Source organism: Perognathus longimembris, chromosome 4, assembly GCF_023159225.1.
Source record: "Perognathus longimembris pacificus isolate PPM17 chromosome 4, ASM2315922v1, whole genome shotgun sequence".
In the NCBI taxonomy this organism is placed as follows: domain Eukaryota; kingdom Metazoa; phylum Chordata; class Mammalia; order Rodentia; family Heteromyidae; genus Perognathus; species Perognathus longimembris.
The window spans coordinates 71,873,138-71,886,721 of NC_063164.1; the positions used below are offsets into that span (position 1 = coordinate 71,873,138).

At 32.6% G+C, this 13,584-nt stretch overlaps 1 protein-coding gene across 6 annotated transcripts in view; it reads right to left on the bottom strand.

Annotated features, from left to right (window-relative positions):
• The window catches only part of Mbd5 (methyl-CpG binding domain protein 5), a 352,039-nt gene that overhangs the window by 221,756 nt on the left and 116,699 nt on the right, over positions 1-13,584 (bottom strand). For 5 of the 6 annotated variants that reach the window (XM_048345505.1, XM_048345509.1, XM_048345504.1 and 2 more), the window contains one exon: positions 8,920-9,013. The exons of the other annotated variant lie outside the window; for it this stretch is intronic. The gene's annotated coding sequence lies outside the window, so the exon portion shown is untranslated. The remainder of the gene's footprint in view (positions 1-8,919; positions 9,014-13,584) is intronic. 6 annotated transcript variants of the gene reach the window in all.

Genomic DNA, 13,584 nt, shown 5'->3' on the forward strand with positions numbered 1-13,584 from the left:
AAGCAAGTGGTATATCATTGTTGTAGTTATTTTCAACATGCCATGTGAAACAGAATCCCCCATTTTAAAAAATTTTTAAATTTTCTCTTGTATTCCCTTCCTGTGGTTTTATCCATACTACCACTGTAACTGATCTTAGTACCCTGGATACTGTATATACGTGTATTGGAACTAGGAAAGGGAATACTAAAATTGAGAGACAAAGGACAAAAAGACAAACCTTTGCAACAGCAATACTTAAAAAAACATTTGGTGTAAACCAATTGTACAACTCATGGCGGGGGGAAGGGGAAGGCGGGGGAAAATGACGGAAGAGGTAACAAGTTAGATAAGAAATGTACTCTGCAGTGAGTACATTTAACTATACATGAAACTATAACCCCTCTGTTCTTCACTTTGACAATAAAGAAGAAAAAATGGTACAATTATGGTAAGCATCAAATGAAAAAGTTACTATATATACTACTTTTGATAAAAATCACATTTGGACTTAGAAAAAAATTATATTAAATATAAAGATGCTCAACAAATTCTATGCAGAATCACAACTGCAGATATTTAATTAAAATTTAATTTGGGTCTCATAGAACAAAAGTACTTGTTGACATTCCTATTATGTTCAAAACTCCTGGAAATACTTTGTTTTGAAAGTTTAAAGTTTCTAAGCACAATAAGTAATTAAAGAAAAGCCATAAGTTAAGGAATAAAGAGTCTTTACAATTGCGGTTTGGCATGGTGCATGTGCTTATAGTCCCAGCACTGGGGAAGATGAGGCAAGATGGTGGCCTGAATTCATGAGTCTGAGACAACCATGAATAGCATAGTAAGATGAAGTATTTGAAAAAAAAAAAAAAGCAGAAAATACCCCCCACCCAAACCCAAACCTAGAAAACCCAAACCAACCTCCAAAAAAACCAAGCTAAACAAAAACAAATTAAAAATAAGTCAAATGATGTTTACTTGGCAATGTTAGGGAAAAAAGTAACATAGATAATTAAATATGTAAAACAAGAATTTTGTATTTAGAAATATCACAAAATTGCTTCCAGCAATGCATTTCACTCATAACCAATGAGCAGTCATTTAAATTTAAGCCTGTTAGAGCAGGCCTGTAAGTAAGCAAGCAAAAACAAAGTACGGTGGCCGTACTTTATGTCTTTTAGATTACATGACACATACTATATAAAATTAACTAGTGAACTAATGTGGCATAAAGGAAAGAGTTCTTTTAAGCACAATTTTCAGTTATAGATAGTTTAAATAATATGCACAGAAATTAAAATATATTTAGATAACAGAATATAAACATAAACATATTCATACAATTATCAAGATCAATCAAAGTATACATCATATATACTCTAATAACATCATTCTTCCTTCTGTTAACATTTTTGTTTGACTTTCCCATTCTCTAAATGCTCTTCATACTTTAAGTGTTACAGAAAACCTTAACTTTTCTATAAAGTGCCATCACACACAATAACTTATTTATCTACAAATTCATATTTATTAAAGTAATTCATTCTGGCAACAAAATTTAGAGCAGCAAAAGTATAAAGAAATAAAAGTTTTATGCTTTTTTTCTATAAATAAAACCATCTATAACTATTGGCATACTTCATTCTACAAATTTTATGTCCCTATTTTTTGAAATGCTTGGTGGCATTTATATTTAGAAAGTTGGGGACTTTCTGATTTTAGAAAGGTAATTGACACACTATTAACAAACCATTTTTGTAGTGTGTATTTACCTTTAGAAATAAACAAAGAACAGAAATACCTTTCAGCTCATTATGATATCAAGTGGAGTCTTAACATTTCTACTTTAGGTTTTCACACTAAATGAATGATTGAAGAAGAATTTTGGGATTTCAGAGCTTTCTTTCCTACAGAATTGTAACATAGATCTGTAGAAAGTTTACCAGTGGAACCACAGTATGCTATATACAGTTATAATGATAACTTTTAATCTTACATTTATTCCTTCAGAGTGAATGAAGCACAATCTTGTTCTCAGTCACAGTGTTCAATGAGCTCAGTGACTGAAAGCTGCAGAAAACTGTATGTATTAGTCTCTCATTAAATAAAGGCAGTAATTTGGCACCCATTAGTGAAAAGCTTCATTGTTGAGTTGTTTCTGGATTTGTGTATATTTCCTATAAGCAGCTCTTAGAAGGAATTCAAAGTGACTTAAACAAGGATATTAAGAGAACATGTGGTATATTCATTTGCCATCTTTACTGCCTCTTCTATTATGCCTTGTGGTTGCATTCTGATGTATTCTATTCAGATGTATACTTTGCTATTGATTATTGCTTGCTGATTATTCACATTTTTATATATGTTTGATTAGTCCTTTGACATCTTTCAATTTCCTTATTTTTTATGTTCTGTTCTGTTATTAGAATTGCTCTCTAGATATTAAGTTTTGCTGGTTGTGCTTCTGACTCTTTCCTAAGTGTTTGTTCCATGAAGTTTTCACATACAAAAAATGTAAAACTTTTGAAAAGGCTGCAAATGTGCAGAAACATGTATAATTCATAGAAACAGATGTATATAGTACACTAAGATTAAAGTAAATAATATGTTTAATTTTATATACTGTATATTAAATACTCAGGAATATATTCATATTTAAAAAATGGTTACTACCTACCAGTCACTTCAATTTCATAGTTGAAATGGAGGTAACAAGTTATACAAGAAATGTACCCACTGCCTTACGCATGAAACTATAACCCCGCTGCACAGCACTTTGACAATAAATAAATATGTAAAAAAATTTTTTTCCAGTAACTAATATAATGACAATAATAGGCCTGGTTTCCCAGATTAACTGGATGCTCTCATATTTACTGTCTAGAATGAATATATGAAACTCATGTTCTCCAATAACTTGAAAAACAAAGAAAAATAAGCATATATGTTTCTTTTAAAAAACATTTACATAGAGGCATTTGTTAACTGGGATATCTTTAGCTCTTTTATTTAATAAGCGCGTTTCCAATCATGCCTCATACATCTCTATTCAAACTTCATGAGGCCTAAAAATGCAAGTGGATGTAGCAGGAGAAAACCTGTAACTATCCACGGAACTGGGTTACTTTCAAATTCACAGAAGAACTCCAGTAGGCTCTACACACTTTCAGGCAATCGCACTATATTGTCCTAGTCTCATTCAATTTCTCATTTTCCTAGATAACATGTTATACCTTTTCCTCCTTGGGTCTTCTCCTTCACACTCCAATGTATGAGGGATCTAGATGATTTATGTGTAAATTTTAATCAAACACGAACTTTGTCTCATCCTTCCCAACACTATTTCAGGTCTAAAAAATGCCTATCTCTAAATCATCTCCTCCAGTTTATCCTGCCCTCTATATTTAATGTTTACAATAGAGTAGCTAGAATGAGGCTTTTAAAATTTCTTTCAGGTCATGTCATTCTTATGCTAAAACAAACAAACCATTAACGAAACAACAACAAAGAAAGCCCAGTGGCTATCATTAGCTTTCTGCCCTCCACTAGCAGGGTTTTTTTCTCTGCTCAAACCATATTGACCTCTTATTCTTTTGTTCAAAGCATCTGTTATGCCACAAAACTAATATATAACGTAAACAATATGCACTGGGGTACTGGTGATTATGAAAGTTGCCTTGGTACACATGAACCTTATCTGTATGGATATAGTAATCATGTGCCTCTCTCTGTGAATTCTTTTATTATTTGTAGTAGCTGCTCAGTTGATTTTTATCTTGAGTGCTGAGTTTCAGTACATAGTTAAGTTTTCTGTACCTAGAGAGTAAAACCTATCTCCTCCATACCTGGGCTATAGTCCTTCAGTATAAGGTTAAATGTTAAGTTCTGACAACAGTCATCTTTGCAACATTCCTATCTTTTGTGTAAATGCTTTCACTATTTCCACTCACTTTCCTTCTATCCACACCAGACCGATGTGTTAATTGACTGATAAGAGAATGAATAAATTTTCCAACTATACAGTTATTTCTGACTATTTTTAATCAACTTGCATTGTTTCTGTTTTGCAAGTTAACACATCCTTTATGATGTACTTATACATAGTCACTTTATTTTCATTGTGAGGTAACCCTGCATTAAAAGGAAAGTGTTAATCTCACTTAATGTAGACTGAATTCCTCATGTCTGACATAAACATTTTACTAGGATTTGCCTAGTATTTTATTTTCTTTAGCTTTTTACATTTTAAAAACATTTACTTCAATTGTGTATTTTAACCGAATATATTACAGGATACAATTTTGCTCTTCAATTCAATCAGAAATCTAGTACTTAAAACCAATATGTGATTTAATCTTAGTTACATTAATTTTTCTCCTGGTTGATTCTTCAACATAGTGTTGAATGACAATTGTGACAGTGGGCACATGACATTAATTTTTGATACTGATAAGTGAGAATCAGGCAAGATTTTTTCAGCAATCTCATCAGTTCTTGACCATTTTTATAGTCTAGTAATGTTATGAAGATGAATCACAGTACTGACAGTTCTAGAACACGTTTTTCTTTTTCCCTGATGGTATGGCTTTTCAATATGATTCAATTTGTCTTCTATTTTATTTGAGTTTTATCTGTAAATACTCATTCTTTTCCATTGTTTTGGTTTTCCTTAATATATATATGTATGTATATTTATCTACACGTTATTCTCTCCAATTATTTTATTGTTTTCTTACTTTTCATTTTAATTCTTTTTATTCCTTCATATGCTTTCCATAATGTGTAGTCTCTCTCATATTCTTAGTTTCATCTTTGACATGATACTTGTTTCATAAGTTTGGTTGGCTTTAATAGATGCTTTCCTGTTGTTTAATGTCTTTTATTCAGTTCTTGTTTTTTGAATTATGGGTCTTTCTAGTAGCAAGGCAATTACTTCATTTATTTCCTTTGTTTTCTTCTTCCTCCTTCTTCCAGTCCCTTCCTTATTCCTTAGCTTCTTGATAGAGTAAATAAAACACTGTATTTTCAACAGAATTAATATGCATGTTTAATCCTCACAATCTAAAATTTGGAAAAGTAGAACCTAGCTGCACATGTAATAGGGGAGACATAAGACTAGGTAAGAGCAGTAGTCATTGGAAAATATTTAGTGGTAAAGTGCCCAGTAGAATAGACCCCAGAAATTGATAATGACAATATATGTCCTGCCATACCTTAAGCTGCTTAAGCGGTGAGCTGAGCTGTCAGCAGAATCTCATTATATTCAAATTTAGAGAAGCAGAAAAGTTAGAACTATATAAAAAACTAACATAAAACTGTGTATGTGTGAGAGAGAGAGAGAGAGAGAGCAAGAGAGAAAGAGCAAGAAACACAGAGCACTAGTACTGGAAAATGGCCTCATACCACTCTTGCTCGCATTTTTGCTCAAGGCTGAGCTATGCCACTTGAGCATAATTCTGCTTCTAGCTATTTTCTGATAATTTGAAGATAAGAACTTTTCTCCCTCAGCTGATCCCAGCTCTCAGCCTGCTGAGTATCTAGGATTACAGGCATGAACCACCAGCACCCGCCCAGATAAGCCATTTTTATAGGAATCCTTTTATGTCTATGGCAGTAAAGTTCATCTTTTTTGGGAAGTTGAACAAAACTAGAATAATTCTCTGGACCCTCCTCTCTCTCTCTCTCTCTCTCTCTCTCTCTCTCTCTCTCTCTCTCTCTCTCTCTCTCTCTCTCTCTCACACACACACACACACACATATCGACACATATATACATTTATATATGTATATATACACACCCAACTATGCATTAAAATTCAATTTTAGTGCTGCTGTGGCATTTTTCTTCCTGTTTACTATTTCAAAAGTACATTTTTGTTTTCTTTGAGAAAACCTTGTATTGAGGACTGACTTTCATCAGACTGCAGCAAGGGAACTGGCTTGCTCTCTATGAGCCCCTGACCCAGAAGTAGGTCATCTATAAACAGGCTGGTGCCAGGTTCTTCATAAATGTGCATTATGTGATGGGCAAGAAAAAAGCTCCTTTCTTTTGTGAATTTTTTTAGATAACATTAACATCTACAATCCATAAGAAAAGTAAAAGAGATAATGTTGCACAATCTAGTTGAAAGGCCTTAAGAAGAAAGTAGAGATTTTCCTAAAGAAGAAATTCTGGGGTTGAGATGTCACTCAGTGATAGATCACTTCCCTACTATATGTAATGCCCTGGGCCCCATCTCCAGTAACACACACACACACACACACACACACACACACACACACACACACACACACACTGCCCTAGGCTGAGTGTTTTCATCCTGCTAGACCACCCTATAATGTCATTCTTGCTAGCTCTTTCATTTAGGCAGTAGCCCTTCAAAGCTAGAGGAGAACAAAATTACAAGTGAATTATAATGCAGTTCTGCTTTTGATTCTTCTCTGACCTGAAATAAAAGTGGACTAACATTTGCAGGGCCTTAGTGCTATATAAACATCCCCCTAAATAAAGAGAATGTTTGAAAAAGAGATGAGGACTAACTAAACTTGGGTAGTAATTTTTCTGCCCTTTCTTATCTAATCACAGAGGTGGTGAGTTATAATTACCATCTTTGGGTGCTGCTTCTCCCTGGTGGAGAGGGGGAGGAGGAGGTAGGGGGCAAGATGGTGAACCACCGGCTTAAGGTATTATTTGTCAATTTGGTAAATTTTGTAATTTTTCAGGTGGTCAGAGGCTTTTGTATCTACCTTCTTCTATCCTACAAGCTTAGAGAGGATGACAAAGATTACATAGCTTCATATGTGATACTAGAGTAGATCATGTTCCCAGGGGGGGAAAAATCTTATAGATCAAAATATGAAGACAATTAAGGAACACAAATATTTTTAAAGAAAAGATAACATACTGGTATATAGATTTAAAGAGAAGCAGATATGTCAGAAGTGATGGCACAAAATTTTTTAAAATTATGCTAACAAGTATATAAAGAGATAAACCCATTACAGATAAAGGATTTCAAATTAAATTTAAAAAGTATAGAACTATACATATTAGACTGAACACATGAGAAAATTAAGATAATCTTTAGAGTTGGTAAGATTACTGGGAATATTTATTGACAAAAGTGTTCATCTGACAGAACCTGGTCAAATTAATCATAAATTTACTGGTGTCCAAATGACATAGCAACTCTCTTCCTGATCATATATATACATATATATCCTAAAGAAATGGTTACAAAGTACCATGAGAAAGAAAGGATTAAGATGTTTATACTAGTATTCTTTGTGGTAAGAAGGAATTGGAAGCAACCTTGGTGGTATTCACTGGGCAAAATGGATAGTTAAGTAACATGGTGGCTCTCAATCAGAGAATACTATGAAACAATGAGAGGCAATGTAAACATGGCAGCACAAATGAATGTTAAATCAGAAGGTTAAGTGAAATCAAACACTAGGAAACACGAAATATACTGTATAACACCATTTACAAACATTTCAATTTTAGGACCTAAATATAGGAGGGAGGGTAGACATTGGTAAAAGCAAAACCAACCAGCCAACCAACTAAACAAATAGATTTCAACCATGAATGGTATTTATTGAAACCGAGAAACAGTACAATTTCCATTATTATTATTCTCCCTTCTCTTTTTAACTTATTTGAAGTTTTCTAAATGCAAATGTAACAAGACATATATGTATATATACATATATATATATGTATGAGCAGCACAATAGACAGTTTTAGAATACTGTGTGAGAATCTGTTGGTCAAAGCTAGAAGGGTAGGAATAGGTAATATAAAAACAAACAGGATAATGAGTGATAAGAAATGATTTTCATGGATCACTGAGTCATGCAATGAACTGAGTCATATGATCAAGTATATATTCTTGCTATGAAACAAAAAAATCAGGCAGAATCTGATTTACACTAAGAAGATAAAGGCATTACAAAAATAATTATGCAATCATTATAATTCAAAAAACAATTAGATAGCTGGTCTTAATAACTAGTCTTTATAAGTATGGAAATAAATTAGTAATAAGCAATAAACTTATAGTTTCAACAGAAGTTACTTGTGACAATAATACTCATCACAAAAACTGTCAAAATCACTAAGATGATAGACATAAATAAATAAAGGAGAAAGGAGATGCTAAGTCTAGAATAATAAATAAAAATAGAACAAAGGAAAAGAACCTGTAATAGTCTATAAATTGTTCTGTTGGCTTATACATTAGCCAAGTGAATCATTTTCAAAGACTATATGCAATGTGCCAAATGACAAATTCAATTTTTTTTCAGATTGAAAAATAGAAATTTCTGTTTTTTATGAGTACAGTAAGTGAAAGGATTTGTTAAATTTGGAGAAATCCTAAAGGAATTATGAAACAAAACAAGGTTTGGACTCAGTAAGGAATAAGCTTTTAATATGCTTAAATGAACAGATCAAATTTATTAAAAAGAAAATGGTATTGTAGATGATAGTAGCTGTTGTTTTTGTATCTTCAATATTTCATTAAGTTTTAACCACAGGAACCCCTTCACTTATTCTTTATTTGCTTAATTGGCTGTTTCTATCTATAATATAATATTTTTTAAAGTGGCAAAGCAAGGAGTTTAAAGACATAGAGAGTATAAGGATGGCTTAAAAATAAATAGGAATAAAACAGGGAGGGAGAGTGAAGCATTTTCTGCTCTCATGTAGGAAATGGAAGTTAAAGACTCCCATAACATCATTTTGAAATCAACTTCTTCTTAATCAAATATGATATTACTTATTCAGACAGAATGAAGAAACAAAAATTTTATCTGAATATGAATGAATATTCCTGGGAAAGCTAGTCATAAAAACGAGCAGTTTTACTAAATCAAATCAAGTCACCATAGCTATTTAAACTAAATTGTTTATTAGGTTACAATTATTATTTACCTTGAGGATGTAACTTCTAAAGATCTTGTCTGTAAACCACAAAGCCTTCAGTATCTATTTCATAAATGCAGTAATGGAAATCACCAATATTCATCTAAAAAAGCATAAGGAAATATGAATATTTTATACTTCTTGTTTCATTTATTTTAAATATAAAAGAAAATCTTGAATTTGTAATTTCATACTAAAGAAATCATGGATTTATATCAATAAACTTTGGCTAAGGGAAGTATACATTTATAGAAAACACTGCCTGTCAATAAAAAATAATACTGATATATTCCCTTTAGAAGAATCAGAAAGATTTGTCAAACACAGATTTTGATCCAGGTCATTAGAAAAGCACATTCTACAGTACTGATTTTATCTGGTTATATAGTTTCTGTGAAAAATATTTAATAAATATAGGTAAAAAAAAATTGTGTTGGTCCTGGGGTTTGAACTCAGGGCCTGGCCACTGTCCCTGAACTTTCTACTCAAGGTTACTGCTTGTCCATTTGAGTCACAGCTCAACTTCCAGCCTTTTGGTGTGTGTGTGGGGGGGGTGTATTTAATCAGAAATATGAGTCTCAGGGTCTTTCTTGACCGGACTGGCTTCAAATCTCAATCCTTAGATCTCAGTCTCTCGAGTAGCCAGGATTACAGGTGTGAGACACTAGCATCTGACAATAAATGAAGTTTTAAGGCTAGGTACTGGTGGTATCATGTCTATAATCCTAGCTATGCAATAGGCTGAGTTATGAGGACCCTGGTTCAAAACCAGCTCTGGTAGACAAAACTATGACATTCTTATTTCTAGTTAATCAGCAAATGTGAGAAGTAGAGGTATAGCTCAAATGCTAGAGTACCAGCTTTGAGCAAAATAGCCCAGTAACAGCAGAGGCTTTTAGTTCAATTCCCAGTACTGGCACATAGATGAATAGATAGATGGACAGATGGACGGATGGACAGATAGAATGATAGATAATAGTCTTATGCATGCTGATTCCTGTGTCCTATATGAAGATAGCCACTTCACTAGCTAGAAGTACTTTACACCAACCTAAGAACATTTAGCAGAAAAGGCTGATGTACAGATGAGTGGAACAATAGGATTAGACAGGGAAAATTTGATTTTCCGAACTTGAATCTAATTGCCTGACAATGTAGTTAGGAAAACAGGATTTTTCCTGTTTCTATATTAAAGTGCCATTGTTTTTTTTTTTTTTTTTTTGGTCCTTAGTGTGGATTCTTACCTATTAGTTATAGCCATGCATCAAAAATACTTGAAACACTTTAGAAATATGTAAAAGCTCAATTCTTCCTTGAATACTCTGATTTAATTATTAGGAAGTAGGGCCAGTGCTTGGACACTTTTTTAAATGCTTTAAGCAAGGATACTTTTGGTTGAGAAACAATATCACAGAAACTGTTTAGTTTAGTTTCTCCATATTAACAGGATATTAATTTCCAAAAAGGACCACCTACAGCTGTCTATGAAAAATACTGAGATGTTTGCTAATTTGGCTAATAAATATATACAACGATTTCATGGACTTCACAATACACACACACATACCTCAACAAACATCTAGTATTTTAGTTTACATGGATCCAAGTATACTGTAATGGGTAGTTGCAGGGAATTTTAAAAGCCATCATGCACTTAAGTATTGATGGTAGTACTTTAAAATTTAGAACTCCAGATACGTTGCTCAGAGATTCTGAATCAGAAGAACAAGGCTAAGGTCACAGATTCTGTTTTACCAGCATTACTGTGATTATAATTATTACTACTGAACTTATAAAAACATCCTCTGAGCATTTATGAATATTATTACTATACTAACATTTATTAGCACTTACAAATCATTTCTTATTTTATTTTAAGAATATATTTCAAATCGTAACAATACTCCAGAGACTACATGGTTTAGGAGTGATTTCTTTTTGGGGGGGGGGGCCAGTCCTGGGGCTTGGACTCAGGGCCTGAGCACTGTCCCTGGCTTCTTTTTGCTCAAGGCTAGCACTCTGCCACTTGAGCCACAGCGCCACTTCTGGCCGTTTTCTAGATATGTGGTGCAGGAGAATCGAACCGAGGGCTTCATGTATATAAGGCGAGCTCTCTTGCCACTAGCCCATATTCCCAGCCCCAGGACTGATTTTTTAACAAATAATAAATAGGACTAAGGCAATAAACCAACACAGAATAACTAAAATATTACTTGTGGGTGATATATTTTGTAAGATTTGATATCCTTTTAAGTAACTTGTGTAGTCAGAAAAGAAAATCCTTGGGGTAGAAAAGAAAAAAAAATAACCTAGGTTATGTTCTATAATAAAAATATTACTTAAAAAACTCATATTTAATAAGAAACATGCCCTAAATGTCTGAAGATTAAAATTTATCATTAACTAGAGAGGTGGAAAGTGAGGAAGAATTCCTATAACAACATTTCTTTGCATTAACACAAACTCAAAATTTATATAAGACATTGGAAACTGTATATACTGGTATTAGAACTAGGAAAGTGAAAGGGAATACCAAAAACGAGAGACAAAGGATAAAAAGATAAACAACTACAAAAGCAATATTTACAAAACTGTTTGGTGTAAAACAACTGAATAACTCATGGGAAGGGAAGGGAAAAGGGGAAGGGGGAGGGGGGAATGAGGGAGGAGGTAACAAACAGTACAAGAAATGTACCCAATGCCTAACGTATGAAACTGTAACCTCTCTGTACATCACTTTGACAATAAATAAGCAAAAAAATAAAAATAAATAAAATTAAAAGTAAAAAAAATTTATATAAGTAAAAGTTTTACATCATTTTTCACAGAAACACATACATACTTACATAACTACTAAAGAAGCATCAAATATGCTATTAACATTTTCATTTATCATAAAATAGGTCCAGAAATACTTTGCAATAAAAATAATACATTCATATACATACTATTTAAGGCTGGTTCTGAAAAAGTATCTAATAAATAGAGGTATCTGACATGTTGTTACACTCTAGTAAGAATGGTGACTATAGTAAATGAATCTTCAAGACAGAAATGATTTCAGGGTTTCTGTAAGTTAAACTCAATCTACTGCTTATGAACTGGTTGCATTTCCCCTGTATATTTTAACAGAAATTAACAGTTCATAATACAGAGGATTTGTTATTTATATTTAATTTCAGTTTGATTATTAAAATACTAGTTTCTGAGTAACATTAAGTATTGACAATGTTTGTCAAATAACTTGCTAAAACTTCTAGCTAGCTAATATTTATTGAGTTTTAGATTCTAAATAGTATTTATAGTTAAATCCTCATAGGTAATAAATCTAAAAAGTGTTATGACCTTCTATACTTCACAGCTAAGGAAACTGAGGGATAAAGTGACCAAGTCATTTGCCTAGGCTTCCACAGCAAATAACTGGTAGAAAACAATTTTAAACTCAAGTAGTCAACTATGATACTTTTGGAAAGCTTCATAAGTAATTTAAAATCTCCAACAGCGCTAAAGCCTTTTTAATAAATATTTGTATTAATTTGTGTTTTATCCCCTCTACTATTCTGCAAAGTTTAACAAAGAGAATCTACAAAGAGACTGCCAGAAAGTTACACCTTCAACTTTTCTTTCTCCTTACAAAAAAAGTGAATATTCAGTCTACATTTCTATTTATTTCTGTACAATTTAAATAATAAAGCCTTTGTAAGAAAGGTTTATCTTAAAAACCTTAGTTCCTGCTTCTGAATGTAATGTTCTTTAGGTCTAATCACATTGAGACCCATTAAGGTTAAATACTAAAATATAAATTTGTAGCTTTAGCATGTTTTAAAATTAATTATGAAAGAAATACGCTTTCTTAAAATATTACTGTACTCTCAATTTTAAATTGTGGCAATTTGTAGAGGAAGAAGCCATGGTACCTTCCCTGAGCTACTGGACTATATCCAAATAAAGTTGTACAGATGACTATTTTCCTAGCATTAAATATGCAACTTACACTGCTCTTAAGATTCCATTCATTCTGATCTGATAAGCTACTTAAAAACATTCTGTTTTGAGTAGAAACAGATCATAGCAAGAAATTATTAAACAAAACCTCATGGTCTTTTCTTTCAACAGAAATAAAACACAAAGAATTGGAAATATTTTTAGCTTATGTTTGCTTCTTAAAAGCTTCCAAATTTCTTTAGCATATGAAAAGCTCTCATCAGGCAATCCACAGATTTGTTTTCTCAACTGATTTTATAATAGATAATAATTTAGCCTGGGCATATTCAAGCCATTGCTTAGTACTATCACTAGTTTGTTTATTCCAATTCACTCTTTTAATGGACCAACAGTTACTTTTTATGGTTTTACTGCAAGTTTTATATTTTTGTGGCAAAGAACAAAACATTTCATTAGTAAGTTACTTATTTCAAAACAGAAATAGTCGCTGCACTGGCTCACTCCAAAAATTCTAGCTACTTGAGAATCTGAAATTTGAGAATTCAAGTTTGACACTAGCTTGGGCAGGAAAGTCCATGTGACCCTTCCTTCCAATAAACTATCAAAATCTCGGAAGTAGAGCTGTGGCTCAAGTGGTAGAGCTGAGACTTGTGCACAAACACTCAGAAACAGCACCAAGGACCTGAATTCAAGCCCTAGGACAGCACAAAACAAAAACAAAAACAAAAG